General features: G+C 35.4%; 1 long non-coding RNA gene across 1 annotated transcript in view; it reads right to left on the bottom strand.

Annotated features, from left to right (window-relative positions):
* Positions 1-15,954: 15,954 nt before the first annotated feature.
* The window catches only part of LOC140683936 (uncharacterized), a 62,608-nt gene continuing 56,559 nt past the window's right edge, over positions 15,955-22,003 (bottom strand). The window contains exon 2 of the long non-coding RNA XR_012055604.1: positions 15,955-20,085. This is a non-coding gene — a long non-coding RNA (uncharacterized lncRNA). The remainder of the gene's footprint in view (positions 20,086-22,003) is intronic.

Genomic DNA, 22,003 nt, shown 5'->3' with positions numbered 1-22,003 from the left:
CCAGCTTCAGACCAGTTTAAATAACATTTTCCTTGGAATAATATATTATAGCATTTGAAAGATTGGCAAGCTGCTTTTAATCCGCTTTAGGAAATCATCCACCAAAGGAAAATAAACTATGTGGTAAAATCACAGCATTATTTCATGCTTGAACTCTAAGAGCCTTTGTCATGCATCATTTTAAAAAGATAAAGTGTTGAATTAATTTTTAAAGTAAGAGTCTGTTGTACTTGTGGTTGATTATGAGGAAATCAATGATCACACTGAATGCTGTAGCAATGGATAAGAATTATTTCTTAATACTTCATTATTATAATATGGTAGACAAACATTTTAAAAACAACAATATGTATTTAGGTGACCTGATTTCAAAACTGTGGAACATCTGCAGATTTCCTCCAATATATATATTCTTGTTATACTCACATAAACCCTTCCTGCCATGAGTAACACATGGAAATCTTGTTCACTGGTAGCTAAGTGCTATCCTTCATTTTACCCTTTTTTACTCTTTCTTTTCCTTTTCCTGTTTTCACATCTGAAACTGAGAATAGCTTGTCCCAGTACCAGTGATCTGGATCAGGTACTGGAGAACAGAAATGAAAAAATATGTGTGGGCTTGACTGAAGAGGAAATATGGGACTTTGCCATTACTTACACCTTGCTCTTTATTCTCATTCATTTGCATTCTGTGTATAAATACAGGGTGGTGACAACAAAAGAGAAACTATGATTATTTCAATCAATATTTGGATTTCTGAAAGAGGCATTTGGGTCCTCACAGGACATTACAAAAAAATTGTAGTGGCATATACAATTTTAGCTATCTTACATATAGTTATAGACTTGAATTTAATCGGTAAAAGTAGTGAGAATTCTGAGATTAAAAATAAAACCATCTACAAGGAGTTCTTTGTTCTGTGGTCCAAAGCATGGTTACCTGGCTTAAGCAAAACTCAAAACTAGTAATTTATAGGCTACACTTACATATTCTTTGATATGCAGGCAGAGACTGCTAACCTGATAAAAGCTATCCCTATTCAGGGACATAGCTATGTAGGGTATGTCTCTGCATACAACTGAACACACTTTTCAGACTTTTAGATTTTTCTTACTAGAAAATATCAATTATTATGTGGCCTGATGTCCATATTTGACTCATCTTCACCCAAACCTTACTTGTTTCTATGCTTACATATGGAATTTGAAAAATGTAAAATGTCTTATTGATATGCTGTTAAATTGGAACAAGCTGTAAAATGAGGCACCAGAAAGATCTCAAGAGAAAATGCATATGGGAAGGGGAAGATGAAGAAAACACAGCAGATTCCTAATTTTCCAACTTCCTTCACTGAGCCCACAGTGTACATTTTTCCTTATGACCCTGAAACACTTAAACCAAAATTAAGTCCTACTAACATAGGACAGATTTTATTTTTAAGGCTTAAGGATATCAGTTGTAAAGATGAGAGATGATATCATAGGCCTGACTAGGTGATAGTTATGATATTGCAACTGCAATTTGGCATGTCTAAGACTACATGGTATTACTTATGTCTTGAAAAACCAAGAAAAGTTCCTTGAGAAAACATACAAAACTTTGTAAAAAAACCAACTTTTTTCTTATAAACAAGGTAACAGTAATCTCTTTTCCTATCTCGATAGGAAAAGAAATAGACATGCTTCTGTCTTCTCAGATGATGCTTGATTGTCATTTTATGGTGTATACTATTTGATTCTGACAGTTGAAAGATAGATTGCTAGCACACCCTCCTGACTAAATAAAAGAGAGGTTTTCCTCAAACAAGATGGAGCTTATCACATGAACAGTACAGAAGAAAAGCAGTATAAAATCGCAAAATTGGAAATTCAATATAAAATAGTACTTCTGCTTTTCCAATCAAGACATAAAACAGATATGACATTGTGACCAGATAAAAAAATAATATTGTCTTGCTAGAGACATGAATCACTGATTAGAAATAATGTATTTTTATGACTGGCTTTGGCAGTACAATAAATTTGGCACAAGTGAGAACATCCATGGTGTACTTACCAAGTTTAAAATTCTTTCTCATTATGGATAAAGTTCAGAAAAAAATTTCATCATAATGATGTAACAAACTGGTACTTGAGCAGATGTTTTGTCTGAACAAAGTAGTTCAGAAACCTATAAGAATGGAGATGGGTTTGCTTCTGCTCATCAGTTCTTTAGTATTTAATTTCTTTTGGGCTCTAGCTTTGAGGAATCTATTTAAGATTATTCATAAAAAAAAAAAGTCTTGTTACTCTGCCATAGAAAGTGGGTCTCCAGCCTGCTGACACGCTCAGCTCCTTTTGCAGTTGACATGCTACCAGACACAGACCTGTCCCAGTTTGAACAGCTGTACAGAGAAGAGCTCCTCTCAGCAAGGTGAGCTCCTTGTCGCTGGAGGAAGCAATGTGGGTCATTCCCATAACAGCCATCTCACCTTAACTCAGCCAAGTCTCATTGTAGGATGAAAAGCACAGGAAAGCCTGAGCTGTGAGCTGGCAGAGTGCTACTCCATTATACTACTTTCCTTTCAAAGCTAGAGCCATACAGAGCTTCTCCCATCAGGACAGTTACAGTCTGCAAGCAAGGAAACTCAAGGAGACCTTTGCACTTTCCATACTGTACTTTACAGAGTTTGTCAAGGACCTTGCAAGGCCTGTAGATGTGCACTCATCACAAATTATGATTCCAGTAGTTTCTGTCTGCCTGTCAATTATCCTGTAAAATCAAAATAGAATTATTTACCCCTGGACCTAATTTCCTAGCTGATCATAATACACTGTGAAAGATTATAGTTTCCTTTATTTTACTGACTAATGCTCCCTGTATGCTAAACAAATTTTAGTCTTTCATGGTGAAAGCATGTAAGCCTTTGAATATTGGAGCAGCTGAGTCCATAGCATAATGAGGTCTTTGATCAATTCCAATTATTCTGCTAACCATGACTCAGGCCTTGAGAAGAAAAGTTTTCAGTTGTGCTCAATGACTTTACTGGTAAGCAGATTTAATCAAGTTCTCATCTTACAATATGTCACTGGAGGGTGTGTGGCTGTAACTGGCTGTATACAGTAAGTGACCACAGATGAGCAGCCAGCTGCTTCCCTTCTCACTGGGAGTGGGGAATGGATTCCTGCAATTTGGATGCTCCAGCATGATCCTGGAATTAGGACCACTCATGAGGTCACAAACCATGTTCTTGCACATTTCTGCTTACAATAAAAGTAAGAATTTTCAGATTTTAAGTGCTGACAACAGCTATAAATAAAGGCTTCCCTTGTTATGTCAGTGTCCCACCAAACAAGGTAATTAGAACTTAATAAAACTCCTAATTTTTTAAATGAAAAATAGACATGTCTATTAATTTTCTGATGGCAGTAATAATCTCAGAGACTTAAATTGTTGTTTTAATTTGTCTCTTCAAAATCTATGTAGTATACTACAACACTTGATTTCACCTACCCATTTTTCAACTAACAGATTAAAAATTCATACTTTATGAATAAAAAGTAGCAATAATTCAGAAGTTTGTGAGTAGGCTAATGAACTTGCAATCTTAAAATCCTGAGCCTTTATTACACTGAAAATAATTTTTTCCTTCTCCCCACACCTCCTCCTGCTAACATCTTCTTGGTGTAATTAATGAAACTCACACTATATGAGGGAAAGAAATAAAAACTAATCTTCTGAAAAAGGAGATTGGAAACTAAGGCAATTCAGATTGTCGTGTAGTTAAAGTATTGGCTAAGAGTCAGATAATGCAGGGTTAGGATCTGACAAATACTTCCTGTGTGAGTCTTCTGAAAGCTGTTTCCAGCCAAACTCTGATTGCTTAATCATAGTGAGCTAAAGCATGCTCCCCTGTGATTCATTTGGAACTACTTGTGGAGCAAAGCCTCATGTTTCCTTGTGAAAGGGGGAAAAAATATTATCTTCAGTCTCCTCCTCCCTTGTCCTTGGATCAACTGGATGGTAAAACAAATAGGAACTTACTTCCACAAAATGTTCTATTTATTGACTCACTTGCGTTGTTCAGATATTTCAATGATGGTGTTAATGGTCTTGGTCAAGAAAAGTATATAAGTATGTTTCTGGCTTTAAACACAAATACCACCATTAAACTTTATGGCTTACTTAAGTATAAGACCATTAAATCATGGAGAAGTCTAGGTGAAATCTGATTGCTTGTACTTAGCACCTCTGAACATGGAGTTCTGGAAATACCTACAGCAGTGCTGAAAGAGCAGTTGTCCTGGCTCACTTCTACCTCCAATGCAAGGAGATAGTTTAAGACTTCCTGATTGATGAAGATTCCCCCTCAAATATTATACATGATAAAGAAAATCTTACCTCAGCAAGTCTCTAAATATGACAACAAAATACTTATATACTAGTTTAAAGAGCTCTATCATGTGTTATATAATGATATTATTTTGTTTTACAACTATGTCTATACACATTGCATATAAGAGCAGTTTTATACCCCAGTTCAGAACATAAAACATATTTCATTGATCATTCTTTCCTCACTGTTCAAAGATACTGCATATTACTCAAAAATTGCAGTCAACATTTTCTATAATCAAGCTTTTAAAATATTCCCTAGTCTGGGACAAGGATTAAATTTCGACCCCATTCCTACTGGGAATTTCAAAATCCACATTTGAAGCTTGATATTTAAACTGATTATTATACTTTCCCCATTTTTTTGGCCAGCTTCTTATTTAGTAGCTCTTGTTTCTAAATGGCACTCCAATTAGATGAAACTAAAATGTTACCCCAAACCTTTAAAAGCAATATCTTTCTTTACTCTATCTGTAAAATTTTGTTTTACATGAAAGAGACTAAGTATTCTGCATAAGAAAGGTGTCAGCTTCTCTGAGGTTATATTATCAGCAGCACACATGAATTTGTAGTGTTGTGGTCTATACTAGAGCATTCTGGCAGTCAAAATAAACTTCAGTACATAACTTATACAGCATCATCTGACATAGCCACAGGCAGCTTCACACAAGAGTTCAAAAACAATTTGCTTGGTAAATTAGCTATTTAATATTGCAGCAATATTTGATTAATTGGTCTTCCAATTTATTATTGAGTCATGGAAATTCAGAATTAGAGACTCCTGTTCATTATACATAAAAAGTATACATTTAAATTAGCTTCCAGGTAATAATGTAGAACTTGATATATCTACTAGTATTCAGTATCACCACGTATCCACATTGTTGATAATTCAGAACTCATGGTTGCAGTTTTTCCATCATCAGACTTGTATTTACTTGGTCACTATGAAATCCTTCTGCCATGCAAGAGCATTCTTTACCAAATGGTCAAGTGCATTTGAAAGTAGTAAGTTGATGCATGGATTCAGGCTGTGCTCTCCTAAATTTCTTTTGTAAGTCAGAGATGACCAATTGCTTACAATTCTGACACCTGATTTCTCAACTACCACCACAAAAGCTTCTGCTGGTACATGCATGTTGTAGGTCAGTGACCCTCTGTAAGAGAGACATGCAAAACACTTTCTCTGATGTAGCTGGAGAGCAGCAACCTAATTACAAATCGATGCCCTGACTCCACATTGCAGTGTTGTCTCACACTTTTTGTCACAATCCTCAGGCAGGAGTTTAAGCAAGCACTGCAGTTGCACCAGAAGGCAAATATAATGCAATATCAGAATGTCACTAGTCAGCCCTCTGTGATTTTGCTCATTGGAAGAACTTCCCTTTCCCTTCCACCGATGCAGAACAGCTGTCTAGAGACCTGTTTCAGTCTCCTTCCTATACCACTAGCTTGAAATCCTAGCCATGACATCCCCATGAAAAATAACCAGACGTTTACTTTAATACTTGCAGAACTCCCAAGCTTTCTGTGTTCTGTATCCCTGGGAAATGTGTATCTGAAATAACACAGATACCAAACTCCTATTAATAAGACAGTAACACTCCATAATAACTCACATCTGATTCTCATTGTAAACAAGTTTGGATGGCTCTTCTCTGCTTTCCTCCCCTAGATTTTGAGAAGGGGCGGGGAGGGGGGAATCTCTTTTCCTAATACCACAGTCAAAAACTCGTCTACAGGGTCTCAGACTAGTATGTTTGCATTTTAATCAAATTTTTATTAGAGTTTCATACTTTATCAAGTGACTTATCTTTTAAGGATCAGGAATTTTGAAAAGGAGTCTTATCCTACCCACCAGACATATACTTAAAGGCTATTACCCTAGCAAAAAAGGGGAGCTATAACTTACAAAAGTTTTTTGGTCCTTTTTGTCCCAAACTGGTGAACAATGAACTCTGTTAAAGAGTGACCTGTACACTAGATGTAACACGTCTGTATCACTACTGCAGGTTTAGCATGTAAATCAGAACTCAGCTTCTTAAAAGCAAGATCTGACCAGCACAATTACATATATATAGAAATATAAGTGTATTTTTTTTGTTGAAACATGCCAAAAATAGCAGCACTCCACATATCAGGTATTGGATTTGTCTTCATTCTGCATCAAGGGACCATTGTCTAATTAACTGAAACAGCCAAGTGCATTTGCCCACCTGCATGGATTTTCAGAAAGCAGGTATAGTGTGAACAGTGTTCCCAGCAGGGAAAATCATCCAGCTATCCTGACGGCATCCCAAAATATGTTGGGAGTTTGCTGAACAAGAGTTACATTTACTGCAGTGCTAATTTCACATTGCTCCTGTTTGGGTTATAAATGGTACTTCACGTTAAAGTGGGAGAAGAAATATTTTATTATGAGAATTAAATGGCTGTAGTGATTGGTAAAATTGCATAGTTTCTTTTTTAAATTTTATTTTTTTGGAATTCAATAAGCTTCCATCCTTTCAGCATGCAAATTCCCGCTCTTTTTCTCTTTTATCTTTTCTTTTCCTTTTTTATTTTCTTCTCTTTTTTTTTCTTTTACATTTATAGGAGTTAAAGTAAGTGAAGAGAACCTGTCTCATGCGGCAGCTTCAAGCAGCTCCAAGACCTTTGCACACAGAACTTACTATTAATAAAAGAAAGAGATATGAGTCTTTGAAAAGCATTAAGACATACATTTTGGCAGGGTTTTTTTAGGCAGAACTTCCCTTTACTTGGTAAAAAGGATAGGCAGATCAAGTAGTAGAATACATTATAAGGTAAGGGGGAAAAGCATGGCTATAGTTTCACAGACTTCACCGGTCTTACTTGGGCCATAGTGGCTAGTACCATTTTTCAGATGGTAGTCTCTTTAATGAAATATAAAATTTTAAAAACTGTGTACTATTTATTTTCAAAAGCCTCATTCAAACTTATAACGCTATCAGTACTGTCTAATATAGAGCAATTCCCACAGCTGTCACCTTGGACAAATCTATAGGGGACACAGAACAAATCGTAATCTAGTTTTAATTATGAATAATGAAGGATTAAGGCTCTGGTACAGTAATGAACCACATTGTTGGCACAAATTTCTTTTAAAATAGCTTTTATACTATCTGTGAAAAATATTATTCCTATACTATTGCTGATGGTTTTTTTAATAAATGTGGGTTTAAATATAGTACATCTGCTTCAATATATTATTTTACAGCATGTCCTTGTCTTAGTTCATGAAAAAATTAGTTTTCAATTCCATAATATTGTTTCTTCTCTCCATATAAATCCTTTAAAAAAAAAAAGGGGCTTGAAGTATAAAATTCAGAGACAGGATGATGATTCTACCTTGCCCCAGATTTGACAGACTACAACAAACCTCACTTGTAGATGAAGCTCAAAGAAGGCAAGAGCTATTCTGTATACCTAACGATTGAAGTGCACATAGACATGGAGAGGAAGAGATAATTCCATAGAAACCCAGATGGATTAAGTGACGTGCAACTGGTTAGCTAGAGTGGCAGTGGAAGAGGCAGGAAATGAAAATTAGTTGAATCTGAAATTGAGAATAAAAAACATAGGTCTGTTGTGAAGAGACCAAGCTGATATGTTTATACTCTGTTACTTGCTGCACTACGGTAAAAAAGAGGGGGGGAAAGGCACAGAAAACTCCCTCCATCCTGCTTTATCTATCTGCAGTAGGTCAGCAGTGATGGTTCTGCGATAAACCAGCAGTGTGTTTATCACTGTCTACTCACTTCTGATACGTTTCTCCTGTCTTGGAATGTTACTGACTGATTTGTACGATTTGCATGAATTTTGGTATATTTTTTATAATGCTTGAAGTGTTATATTTGTCTTCAAGCATGTTATTTCTGCAGTTAACTGAAAAAAATTTGCATTTAAATGAAGATGTTGCTAAATTTTGTCACAGAGAAAATTATGGAACTATTAGTAGAATATTTTTACTCCATTAAGACATGATATAGCAGTAAATTAGGCTATGTAAACTAGAGCTGAAAAAGCTAAAACACAAACTCAGGGAAACAGTATCTTCTTATTGCTATTCAAGGTGTAACCATCATCCAGAAACCAATTGCCTTGGTATGTGAAGTTTGCATATGTATGAAATAAACAGGAGAATCTGCAGCATCACACCCATTCCCCATCCTCTAAGGAAAAAAGTATCTAATCTCTTGATAATAATAAACTTTAAACTTTACTTTTAAGAGTAGGAATGGATCTTTCCATTCCATTGGTGGGAGATTTAAATTGTGCCTTAAATTACTGACATCTATAGCTGGATTTTGCTACCAGACATTCTTAAGATGAATATGAAAATTATTTTCTTCTAAGGATCTAACAGAGGAACTGGGAAAAAATGTGAGAAAATCCATAGCAATTATACTGTTGAATCCTAAGTAAAAATAAGTTACTTCTCTTAAGAAGGTATCTGTTTTAGAGCCTATTCTGCTCTAAATTGCACTGAATCCTCTGTTTCTGAGTAATAAATTACTGGGGAAATTACCATTAGTAAAAAAATTTTACCAGCTTTATAAAATACATATTTTTAAAGCTCTTGTTAATTGGTTACATATCAAATCAAAATTGTTTCTATGTAGTTTGATTTAGAGTAAAAGGGTAAATACATATTGCAGAACAATCTTTCCTCTTAATTGCATGTTTATATATACTAACCAAATTTGAAGGTCAGTTAGAAACATTATATCTAGCACAATCCCAGATTTAAATTATCAAAATCCAAGACTGCCTTTATTTATTATTAAAATGGTGTTCTCACTAAATAGAAGTATTTGTTTATGGTTTTCAGATTTACTTATATTAGAAATAAAACTCTTGAACAGAGCTTGCAATTGGGCTGACCTCAAGGAAAGCTTCTATGGAGGAAACCGATAGTGAGAATGAAATATATTTCTTTTAAAAGATGAACAGTTTAGTGTCTTTCTAAGTGGTGTTAGGACTATTCTAGCCATTAGTTACAAATTATCAATTTTGTAAGGCGGTTATCCTACTTGAAACTAGATTTTGGAAGCCATCTTTGCAATTCCTATTAATTTCCATAGAAGAGAATCAGAGCTTGAAACTTTAATTTTCAATTGCTTTAGTGGCACCACTGATGAAAACTGTTATCACCCCACACAAGCAAAATATTCACTCCTTAAAAACAATTCCTTGGCCTCAAATTTATGAGATCTGCTCTTGAGGTTTCCTCTAAAAATATTTCCTCTGAAGAGGATAATTTCCTATGATTCCATATACTTGGAAATTTCTTAAAATAAATTTCTGGTCAAAGATTAAAATAGCAGTCTGTGGTAAAACATATTTCTGACAAGGAAATAAAACAGATTGCCAGACATCTAAGTGGATTCACTAGAACCTAATTCTACTTGAATACATGAGTAGCCATGATTGGACAAGATGGTCTATATCAGTCTCTGATTTGGGCTTTGCAATGAAGATATAAATCAAATATCTCAAAAGAAAATTATTACTTTGGGGAAGTACAAATATCCAATGCTGATGGCTTATCTGAAAGTATTTCATGCAGACCTTAAATGAAAGTTTGGCTGCAATGCTGAACTTCTGTTTTTCCTAAAGTGTGTGAGTAAAACATACTGTACATTACTGATACATTTTGTGGAACCATGTCTACAGCTTTCAGGTTTTATTCATATGCACACACTATTTAAAGGAAGTCAAAGCATTACATAGGCAATTACTGCTTGATAAAATTGCCAGATCTAGTTTAGGGAAATTTGGAAAATAAAAGGGACCTATCTTATTCTAAGAAATATCATGAGAGTTTATTGAAAGCAGAACAGTCTGCACTGGAGAATTAGCATAAGACTAAACCAAATAACAAATGGAACAAAGATATATGGTACCTGAATGTTAATTCTACTTCTGTATATCTGGGTGGGTTAGTCTGTCTGTCTGAGGGAAAATTGAATTAGAAAACTTGACTGTTGCAGTTTGAACTAGGATGGTCTGTCAAAAACACTATGCATATTTTATGTCTGTATAACAGTGAATTGTGTCCTCATGGAATACTCCCCGTGAATGATGGAAAACAAAAATTTACCTGCAAAGCAATGTAGATTTTGTGATATTAAAAAGTTGTTGGGGGCAGAAAGTTAAACCCAGTACAAAATATTGAAACATCCAAAGTAAAGGTTCATTTAGAAATATTCTGTAACTTCGTTAAACTCTATAACACTCTTAGGATCCAGTTATTTAAATTCTTAGAGATGCCTCTGTCCAAATTAAGGTGCAAATGAGATCATATGCCAAAGTCAATAGTATGGATTTTATTTAACACTAAATGTGAAGTAGAGAGAGAGATAGGGAAGTGAGAGGGAGAGAAAAAGTGCAACAGAGAAACAGGTTAAGTAGAAAGAATATCATAACTCCATAGATTACAACTACATCCTAAGGGTCTTCTTCTCAGGGGTTGCAGACTGTATCCATCAGGTGGTGGCAGGAAAGAGTCCACAAATCACCAAGCCAGTGGGGTTTGTATTATTCTGAGGCTGGGTGGAAACATCCCTGTAGCTTTCCTGGATGAAGTAATACCGGATCAAGGGACATTTTGTGAGTCTTTGACACCTTCTAAGATGCGGCAGCCGTCTCTTATGTCAGGGTTAGTTGAATAGACCATGGCCTATCAGCTGAAATGAACACCTCCATCCTACATGTGAATGTCCCTGTACTTCAGCGGGAAGTTTCCACAGCTAAGTCATTAAGGGAGTACATTGACATTACAGGAAGAATTTGCAGGATTTTCCTCTTATCAGCCTCTTGCTGGGAACCCTCTTAGTAGGCTCAGGTGTGCCTGCCCATCTGCACCTGGGAAATCACTCTGAGCATTGTGGCAAAGCAGTCAGCCCATTGTTTAAGCCACAGGCGCCAACCATCCAATTTCTTACAGTTCCTGGTTGAACTGCAAGTGGTTGAATGCTTGAGTCATTATCACTAATAGTCCAGTCTCTAAGAAACACACAACACTGCTCCAGCCTAAAATGAATTAAGTTAATTTTGGTCAGGATAATTAAACTTGAAAAAAATTTACATTACAGTTTCTTCATCTATTAAAGATGCAGTAGAAAGTATGAAACATGCAGTGGAAAACAGTTTCTACTTTCATACTGGGGGTAGGTTGCCTCTGGATGTGAGGTGTAAAAAGACCCTGGCTGCATGATGTAGTCTGGACAGGTAAGAGAGGGAGGCGTGGTGGTACTACGTGATTGAGGAGAGAATTCCCAAAAGACAATTGTGGGTTACTATAGAAATTCTTTCTAACAAAATGTTAGACAAAACAAAATACAGATAAACAAAAAGAAATGCACATAGATTAAAACAATCCCACCTTTAAATATACAGTATTGTGATATGAGCTGCTGGGAAATTAAAACTTTGGATTACAAGAAGGAATTTTAATAAAAACATTAGGCAACAGTTCAGAAGCACTTGATAATGGAAATAGGATACCAGGTATTATTAGAAGGGATAGAAAATGAACTGAATTCTGTCATTATTCATTCACACCTTGTGCTGTTCAAGGAAACTAGAAAAAAAATTGGAGAAAAGCAAGGCTGATTCAAAGTAGAGAAAGAACTCCATGCAAACAGTAACTGAAATGTAGGACTTTTCAGTACTGGAACCACAAAAAGGAGGGATGTGAATAGCATTGGTATGATGAATAGGTAAAGATTGTTCATGTCTCTTATAGCAAAATCATCAATCAACAGGCTCAAAAAACCTCCAAAATAGGACCATTTTCTTTTTAAGTCATGTACATAAGTTCCTCATTGCAACACATGTGTAGATACTAAATGTCAGATTTTTCCTTCATTAACTGGCCTGTGAAGTACTACTAAATGCAAAGACACTGCCTGTACCTTAGTGATATTCAGAAACATGCTTATAGACTCAGGGAGAGCATTTTGAGAAACGTTGGCTCCTCAGTGTCTCAAATCACTCCTCTGATTCTGTTCACTTGCTTTCAGTAAAGATTCACATTCAGTATTTGCCACTGTTGTTGGAAATGTATTGAACTAATTGGCCAGTTATGGTCTGCTTTGATTTTTCTGCTTTATGTTAATTTGAAACTATGCATTCCATTTTCACTGAAGTCAGAAATTTCAAAGGTATCCTGTTAAACTTAGTTTTGTGAAAAATATTTGTCAAATTTGAATTCAACACAAACATGTAAATTTATATTTATATGAGCCGTAATATAATTAGCCGTAATATAATTACATCTGTTACAGACATTTCAGAGTTTTCTTGTGGAATATGAAAATAAATTCTGTGGCCCCATTTAACTATGTACTTAAGTCTCTGACAAGATAAAGCTTTTTTAAAACCAGGTAAGTTAGAAAATATCATTAGGGGTGGTGTTTTACTTTAACTGGTACATTTCCCTGATGACACATCATTAGAGCTTTTGTAAAATGAGGAATGCAGAATGAGACAAGGCTTCAGAAAAAGAAATAGTGTCAGGTACAAACACTGAGTTTTCTTATTGTGAAGGACAAAATGTCTTAAAATAGTCATAGTGACCTTGATTTTTGAAATTCTTCCTAGACGCTATATTGACACTATGAAGATGCAGTAGAGTTTATAGATTTGTTTTCTCTGCACGGAGAATGCATATATCACCACAACCTTTACATTCCAAAGAATGCAGATACTAGGGAATGAAAGGACAATGCAAGGTTATGACATAGCTTTTGATGACTGACTTTGGTCCATCTTAAGTAATCCTTCCATTTGGTGTCTCTATTTTAAGCAAATACAGGATATGCAAGAGAAATATCAGTTATAAGACTAGATATGACAAAATAGTTTAAGTCATTCCAATTTCTCACTTCAGATGCTGAATTGGACACACTGTATGGAATTCTGGTACTCAGTCTGGAAAATATCAGTGCTCATCTAGGACCACTCTGCCCCAGGCAACCTTCTGCCTTTTGCAAAGGCCATGAGAGTAGAGGTCATCTGCTGAGATGCTACTTCTCTATTCCCTTTCACGTACTCTTAATATAGTGTTAACCTTTGCGCTGTTTCTCTTTTGTTTGTTCAGCTTCCAAATTCTAAGAGGATACTGCATAAGAAATATCCTTAGACTTTTGATGTCCCAGACTAGGCTGACACTACAAATACAGATAAAGGGGGTTTTCACAATTCTGTATACATAGCTACAAAATACAAACTTGACCTGCAACAACTCAGCTGGAATTTTACTCAGTACATGACTGAGCATACAGAGTCCTGGTGGAGTTTAGCCACCACTGAACACATGTGCAATAATTTGCAGGAGGTATACTGTCTCAGACTGACCCATGAGCCATGTTTGAAGAAGCTCCTCTTCTCCACCTTTGTAGGAAGGTGGCTGAGGGTAAAATGAGTGAAAAGTGGTAAATTATATTCACATTCTTACAGAAGTTATAACAGGACAGAAGGTGTAAGGAGAAATGCAATTGCTACTTCCTGGATGGAATCTGGTTGTCAGGCACAAAATCTATTCCATGCGTGATGATTCCCCACACACATTCCCCACAGCCTGCAATGTTAAGCACACGCTGAGGGATGAAACAGAGGATGGAGCAGAGCAGAAACAGCACAGCCAGGCTCTGCTGCAATCCTTGCAGGGCTGGGACCGTGGTGGTTCCATGTGTCTGATACAGCACACAGCAGCTGTCAGCACAGGGGACAGCCTGCTGCTGAGCCAGCAACTGTGGGGATACTGGTCCCTTCAGATGAACTCAGTTCATTGTTATCTAATTGTAATACTAACTCACACCTCCATCCCAAAATTACTTGCCCCCAAGATACCTGCCCCCATGGTATGACCACCTTTCACCAACCATGCACTCTATTTTATTGGCTATATCTCTCACAGCAAAGCGAGAGAATTCTACACCACTCAGTAACAAATGTATGATGGGAGAAAATCAGTTCCACCTAAATATAATGAAATAGTATAAAAGTGAGTTAAGAATGGGGAGAAATTAGGAAAGACTCCACAGTACTTTCTGGGATCGGTTGACTGGCCGAACCTGTCTTTTCCTTCGCAGGAACATCTATTGGGTAAGAACCTTCCTCTGTGAGTACTGAATTATAAACTGGAGCTGGATTTCATTGGTGATTGGAATTTGCCTGTATGTTGCTTCAAATTTGCTTTTGCAGTCAGTTACCATCATCAGCAATCTTCAAAACTTAATCGGTCACAAGTTTCTGTTATCAGTGTTAATATTAATAATGTCTGTTACTCTGTGAACAGTTTAGCATGAGTCCCTCAAGGGCAATAGCAATCAACAGCAGCAGATAACATACTCAATGAAACTGAGGAGATCTGGGAGTGGGTACTTTTTTCTAGTTTGTAGTAAGAGATTTGACTCCAATATTTGGAGTCCCTAAAAATATTTGAACTGCCCTCTGACACAAAACATTGTTCAGTGGAGTCCCCATAACAGGACACTGACAGACTGGTCAGACACAAGGGGCTTGGCTTTTCTGGGCATTGACAGACCAATTAAACACAAAGATTACAAGGAAACCTCTTATCATATGACAATCATGAAGCCCTTTATGACTTTTTCCAAAGACAGAATTGTAAGATCCCCCAAAATGCAGAAATAATTCTGCTTCCTTGCAGGAAAGGTAATCAGTAAAACACAGATAAAGACTAGACTTAGCCAAATCACAATTTCCAGTGTTTCAGAAATATAAAATCATGTGTCTGCTAGCCAAACCTGCGCACACACTATTTGGGTGAGCACCTAAAATTGAAATTCTAATACAGATAGAGGAAGGCTGTCTTTTCTGCCATTCTTGATCTATGGAGCTTGGACAATTAGCCTACACTAGACACTTGTTCTCTGATTGCCACGTGATCTTCATACACATACATTAATGCTGTATTAAAAGTCTCTGTCACAGGCTTCTTGACTTGCATGTGTGAGTTAAGCTATCCTTAACAATACAGAATTTAGCTTTCAAAGATAGTGAGAATAAGGATGTCTACCTGATTGTGAGCATAAAGACTTTATAAAATGATGAACTGAACATCGCACCCATTACTCATAGTTTCAAAGAAAAAACCATGCTGTAGATCATAGATCATAGGCAGTGAAGTATAAAATTATAGTACATCCATAAACCTAACATGTAAACATTTCATGAGCCAAGACATCCAGTTCAATTGCTTTTCAGATGTGTGAATGACTTACAAAATAATATCCATATTATGACAGATTTTGATTATGTTTTAATGTAGATAAAACCTCCTATAATATTACCAATTTTTAAAAGGAAGTTATGGTTAATTGTAAGAAAGAACATTGTTAACTTCTTTGGGAGTGTATGCATTTTGCATAGCCTCACATCTTCATTGTTCTCTGAGCTGTAATACATCCAGCAAATTCATCACCACATAAGCTGGTAGCTGCTATTTCACACACTTTTTACTAAATTCTTTCTACCTTTTTATGAGATCATATAATCTTCTATGAAATATAAACTCAGAAGTTAGGTACTTATAAAAGAAACTAAACAGGTTTTTAATAGAAATTATATTTTTTCATTAAATAGAAATATTTAGTGACATTTCAGTTTTCTATCATCTGCACACTTTCCCATGAAATTAATCTTCAAACATTAATATCAATATAGAATCATTCTGCAACATATGCATTATATGACATGGCTATATCATATTGTTAACATTTTATACTAACTTTTCGACCATCAAAAATTTTGATCTTTATTGGTTGCTGTATTCTCTGTAACAGAACTCTTCCAAGTCCTTGTGTTCACTTCAGAACCCATGACTTGCTCTTCCATGTGCTTCATTTCTTTCAGGAGTTATTTGCAGAAAGCCTTCAAGAGTGTTACGCATCAAAAGCCAGACAGTGAACTCTGACCGAGTTCTTTGTGAGCTTTCACCCAGGAAAGCCACAGCATAATGAAAAATTATAAACCATACACAGGACTCCAGAGCTGTTTGCCCCATCTGTACTGGGACCTTTTCACCACTCAGAAACAGCTGTGTAAAGCAAAAATCATGTTTCTGCATCTAAAGGGGTTCTTAGGTCTGCTTAGGTTAAAAGCTGGTTGGTAAGAACACACAGTTATGATTCCCAGTTTGAAAGCATTGAAAGCATTAAGGCATTGTCAAAAAAAAGGGTATGACCATCACAGGACAGCACAACTCTTGTGAGGCAGCTTTGCCTATCACCCTTTGTTGTGAAACATTTGGAACAACTTCGGTCTCAGACAATACAATATTCCTTGAACTGCAAAACCAGTCTTACATATCTGCAATGTGTATATGTCTACAGTCCCGGGAAAAATATCAAAAATAACTTCTTCTGGAGTCCAGTGTACAATACTGTGTTAGCACAGAAAAACCTCATACAGACATATATGTGTATGGTTTGTACAAATAAAGTGTTTTATCCTTGCCTTTGAGCAGCATATCCCAATGCTCTCTTCTCGCCTGTACTTCTAGGAAACATTTATGTCATGACCACTAAAATCCACCAGGTTTGATCCTCATTTTCAACATCACAGAGAGAGGACAATGTCACACAATAAAAGACTGTGAGCTGGGTTCTTTCAGGTCATATGAAGAATAATAAACAACCAATTGCAGGAAAAGAACTGCACTATTAACAGGAAATATAAGATTTGTTAGAGTAATGCCTTAGAGACCACTGTCTGAATGATTTTATAATATGTACTATTGAATAAGCAATATGATGAACTATTAGACACATATCCTTATACCAGGTTCTCACATATCTCATACTGATTTACTGTCACAAAGCTTTGCATGCAATGTAAAACTAACTCTGCTAATGTTTTCATGGGCAAACTGAATGATATCCTTGACAAATGAACTTATCAGGTAGATACATGGAAAATATAGATGTGTCAAGAAATTCCAAAAATCCTTTGTTGCTTCCATTTACATAAAAGAACTTAAAGAAGCTTCTCTCACTGAAATACCACACTTCCTTTTATGTTCAACATAATGGCATAATGAGTCCATTATTTTACATATCTAGAATATTTCATAAAAGCATAACATATATAACACAGAATATTTTTCCTTTCTACCATAACATTTATTTTATATTTATTTCACCCTGTTGAGGTAACCTGATAAGTATTTACCTGCAGATCACCTGGTCTCTAACTGGCATGAATTGATAACACGGATGAAAAGCTGGCTGTTCCTCTGGGGAAGAAAATCTGTGTAGACAGTGGCCAAAGATTTCATTGAGTAGCATATATTTTGCATTGTCTTGGGATGATTAAAGCCAGATTGGTGTAATTAAAAAACACTACCACTTCCCCCCCAAAAAAGATCACAAAAATACCCCCAAAACAACAACAACAACTTAAATTCAGAAGCAGCATAGATTTGCCACAAAATGCATTAGCTGAGGCAGCATTTTGTGTGGCTGAGACCCAACTCAGCTCTCTGAATTTCCAGTGTGGATATTCTGATATTGCACTGTGTCTTTTGGGCTAAACTGAGGTCTCTTCAGCCTCTACAGCTTCAGAAGCAGGGAAAAAAGCATATTCATATCTGTTGTGCTAATTTAGGAAACTGAAAAAAATTCTACCCTTTCATATTATGATGTGTTCCCACTGGTATGTTGAGGACAGGGTTCTTTTTAGCAGCCCAGAGCTGCTGTTGTGTTAACAAAATATCAGATGAGCTCATTACAGAAGTTAAACTAAGCCATTCAATTTTAATACAGAAGAGAGAATATAGCTATGGAAATGTGTTATTTTAAAATAACTTGGTTCTGAGTTGAGACTTAAGCTGTCAGTTTCAGTCTAAAGCCCATTTTTACAGCCTGATTATAAACCTTTGGAAATGGAAATGTTGACATATCCTTGGCTATAACAACTCTAAGAGGAGATTCTGAAATAGCCTGTAAAACCAGCTCTTCTAACTAAAACCTTATTTCATGTTATAAAGTAAAACTTCTGTTTATGACTGAAATAGATGAAACTTCTGAAGTATGCAATACTGAAAAAGTAGAGTAGGTGATCTTCAAAGTGTTACTCAAAGCGCGGTATTTATACTATTTATACTCAGCATATGAAGTACTCCAAATATTTCAGTCTATTTAAGACCATCTTTAAGCATAGTTATGTCTGTTTCTCCTCTAAATAAAACTCTCTCATGAAGCTCATTGTATTTTTATGTTATTATTTTATCAGACAGCACTGAGTCTGTAAGACTATGACAGCATGTTGTAAAGACTGGGAAGATCCAGTCCTGACCATGCACAAACACACTTACGATCCTGATGTTATGTAAAAAGTCATCTTTACAGTACTTCCATTATTCATAGTTTTTTTTACCATTCAACTGCACTAGAGTGCTTTGCTTGACTGCATTTGGAGAGGATGGTAAAAAGTAAGGTGGAAAAGGGTAAAGAAGGACAGGCATTGAATGGCTATATCTATTTCATGTGAGGGTCAGTCAAGAAATATTTTTGCTAAGTTTTTTTTCTTTTAACTGTAAAAATACAGTAGATAAGGCTTATATTAGGAACAATTGTGTCTGACTGAAATGCTAAAAAAATCTGTAGCTATAAAAGGTTCGTTCTTTTCATTAACAGTATCAAAGTAAGGACAAATAAGAACATGCAGGAAAATTGGCACTCATCTGATTACACACTGGAATCTATAGTTAAACACTAAATGATAACTAGATAACTGTTTTTATTTCAATAGTCTATATTAATGTCTGCCAAACATTCTATGTTTGTGTGTCCTTATGAATTATGTCATGAATCAAGGACAGAAATAAAATGTTATAAATTTAATGAAATATATTCATATACAGAGAGAAATAGATTATTTTAACCAAATATACACGTAGCAGTCATACAGATTGGTACATGAAGTTTGCAATTTTAGTGTTTTGGTTCTATATCTGACTTGAAACCTATTCCCATTAGCTGAAAGACATTTTTCATTATTATTTTCAAGTCAGAAAATTATTTTGGTTATATATTTCAATTTCAACACTAATATAATATCTTCTTATTTAATGTGAAAAAAAATTCAGAATCTATTATTTTATCTCCATTTGTCTCAAGTAGTCAGACAAGCCTTAGACACCAGTATAGGAAATCATAGATAGGTAAGTCAGCTGTGATTCAACCATACAATCTGCAAATATTTCAGTTAAAGAGTTCCCTAAGAAAGAGTTGAACCTACACGAAGGACTAGAAGTATTTTCTATACCGTGCACTCAGTGGTGTGTTAAAAGAGCACACATTTGTGCCACAGGTTGGTACCCAGGCTGGTCTTTGAGGAAAGCAGCCTGTGACTGGATTAGCACAGATGCCTCAGCAAGGCATCCTGCTTCAGTGTTTTAGCAAGAAAAGCAGGGTATGCAGCCTGCAAATCTGGCATTGCTGGGCCAATGGTTGTTGGAACCAGCATTATCTCATTCAGAATACAAATTTAGGTCATACAGCAGAGCACATCATGTAGCAGCCCTTGTGCTTGAGCAGTCCTCGCTGGGTTCAAATGCACTCATTTTTCACATTGCAAGAAAACTGCTGGCTTGATTTGGTTTGTCTTCTATGCCTTGATTTTTAAGTCTTTTAGATGGCAAAGAGGAATGCTTCCTGAAAAGCAAATATAAAATAATTAAAGGTAAAATTCAGTTGCTTTATTTTTAACTGTAACTATGTTTCCAAGTCATTGATGAATATCAAAAATAAAGTATACACACATAACCATACAATCTTATTTTAAAAAGTTATTTTTTACAAAGTAAAATAAATTTTTGGTCACTTCTGATGGTAATTCTCTAGGTAATGCCAAATAAGAATGGCTCAGAATGCAGCTCAAATGAATTGTCTATGTGTTCAATAACTTTCTGGCAGTTACAAGCTTCTGCATTTTTTTATTGTGTTCTAGTGTACACAGGTTGTATGCTTTCCATATTGGTATTTTATACAGTCCAAACTTTGAACAATGAGTAAGAGTATTACTTTTATTTCACTTTATGAAAAATGTCAAATGTCATTTAAAGTGTAAAAGTAAAACCCAGATCAAGGTGTAATTAATAAAGGAACATTATTCATTTTAACAGAGTGAGAATTTCACATCATGATTTTTTAACAGCTACAGGTTAGCATTCTTAAAATCAGTGGTAGGCTTTGAAATGCTAACAAACGAATTATCAATATTTTTGAAGAATCTGCAGTATGTTAACAGAAACTGTAAGAACAAGATTATTCATATAACATTGTTTGTATTAATCTTTTTAACTAACAGCCCACAGTTCTACATGCACGCAAACCAGAACTCCAATACTTAACAATTTTCAAAACTTCAGCAGCTCACCAAAATAAACAGAATCTTGTTTCTCTTTTGGTAATATCAAACAAAGACTTGTAGCAAATTGAAATAAAGGTTTAAATCACTTACTCAAATGTATGTTTATGAGGGCTGTGCCGAAAGATGATGAGACACATTTGTGACTACAGAAGAAACCCAAGGATATCCCGTGGATAATATGACAGATTAAGAAATTTGTTATTTGGCTGATGCATCCTTTTAGTTCACTTAGAAGTAGAAACCAAAAACTTTTTTTACTGGAACATTTTTCCCATGTTTTAAAGCCAATTTTGCTGAAAATGTAGTTGTTTTTCAGTTGCTTTGAATTTATTTTCTTTCACTAATTAATTTTTTAAAATTCTTTTGTAGTATTAACTCATGTTTTCATAGTGCAAAGTGTTTCAGATGTGGATTACAACAAGTGTAGTGTTTAAGTTAAAGTTGGTTGGTGTTGGTTTTTTGGACTGGAGTTATAAAGTAACTCTTATGTATTTAGTATGTTACAAATCAGTGTTAAGCTGTCACATCAACAGAACTGTGCTTTTTTATGTAACGTGTTATATTATGCTGGTAAGAAGTTGAGTTCTGGCACTAGCAGAATTGTCTTACAGTCAACAAAGCAAAATTCATTTAATATTAAACTTGATCTTTACTTTTGAATTATTAGACAGCCTGTTTTATGCTGGTATCCTTATAATGCTGATACACCTCCCCCATCAAAAGCTGTCACAAGCACATTCCAGCAAAATGCAAATATAACTACATCAAGATAATAAATAGTAAGATTTAAAATATACATATCTACTACTTAACATTTCTCCTACAAGAAAGAAATTATCTCTATGGGCTATTTTGAGTTGTTTTGAATAGCTGCTATTTATATTTCATATCTGTATAATTATACAACAGGAAAATGAGACCTAAACCACTACAGACGTCATGAAAAATACTGTCTGTGCAGGAATTAATATCATCTGGCATCAGAGTTTTAGTATTTGAACATTGATTCAAGAGAGACTAGAAGAATTTATGCTGACCTTTTATGTCAGTGTAATCATTCCATGATGAAGATGGCCACAGCAAATTACTGTCTTGTTTAGACAACTACAGAAATAGAAGATTTCAGCAGTTATGTGCATGTGCACTCTGAATCACGCTTCAGGGTAGTACTAAAGGCACTGTAGATAATACTGACATTAT

Source organism: Taeniopygia guttata, chromosome 4 (genome assembly GCF_048771995.1).
Source record: "Taeniopygia guttata chromosome 4, bTaeGut7.mat, whole genome shotgun sequence".
In the NCBI taxonomy this organism is placed as follows: Eukaryota; Metazoa; Chordata; class Aves; order Passeriformes; family Estrildidae; genus Taeniopygia; species Taeniopygia guttata.
Note: the sequence above shows the minus strand (reverse complement) of the source record. Positions and strands in the feature narration are given on the sequence as shown.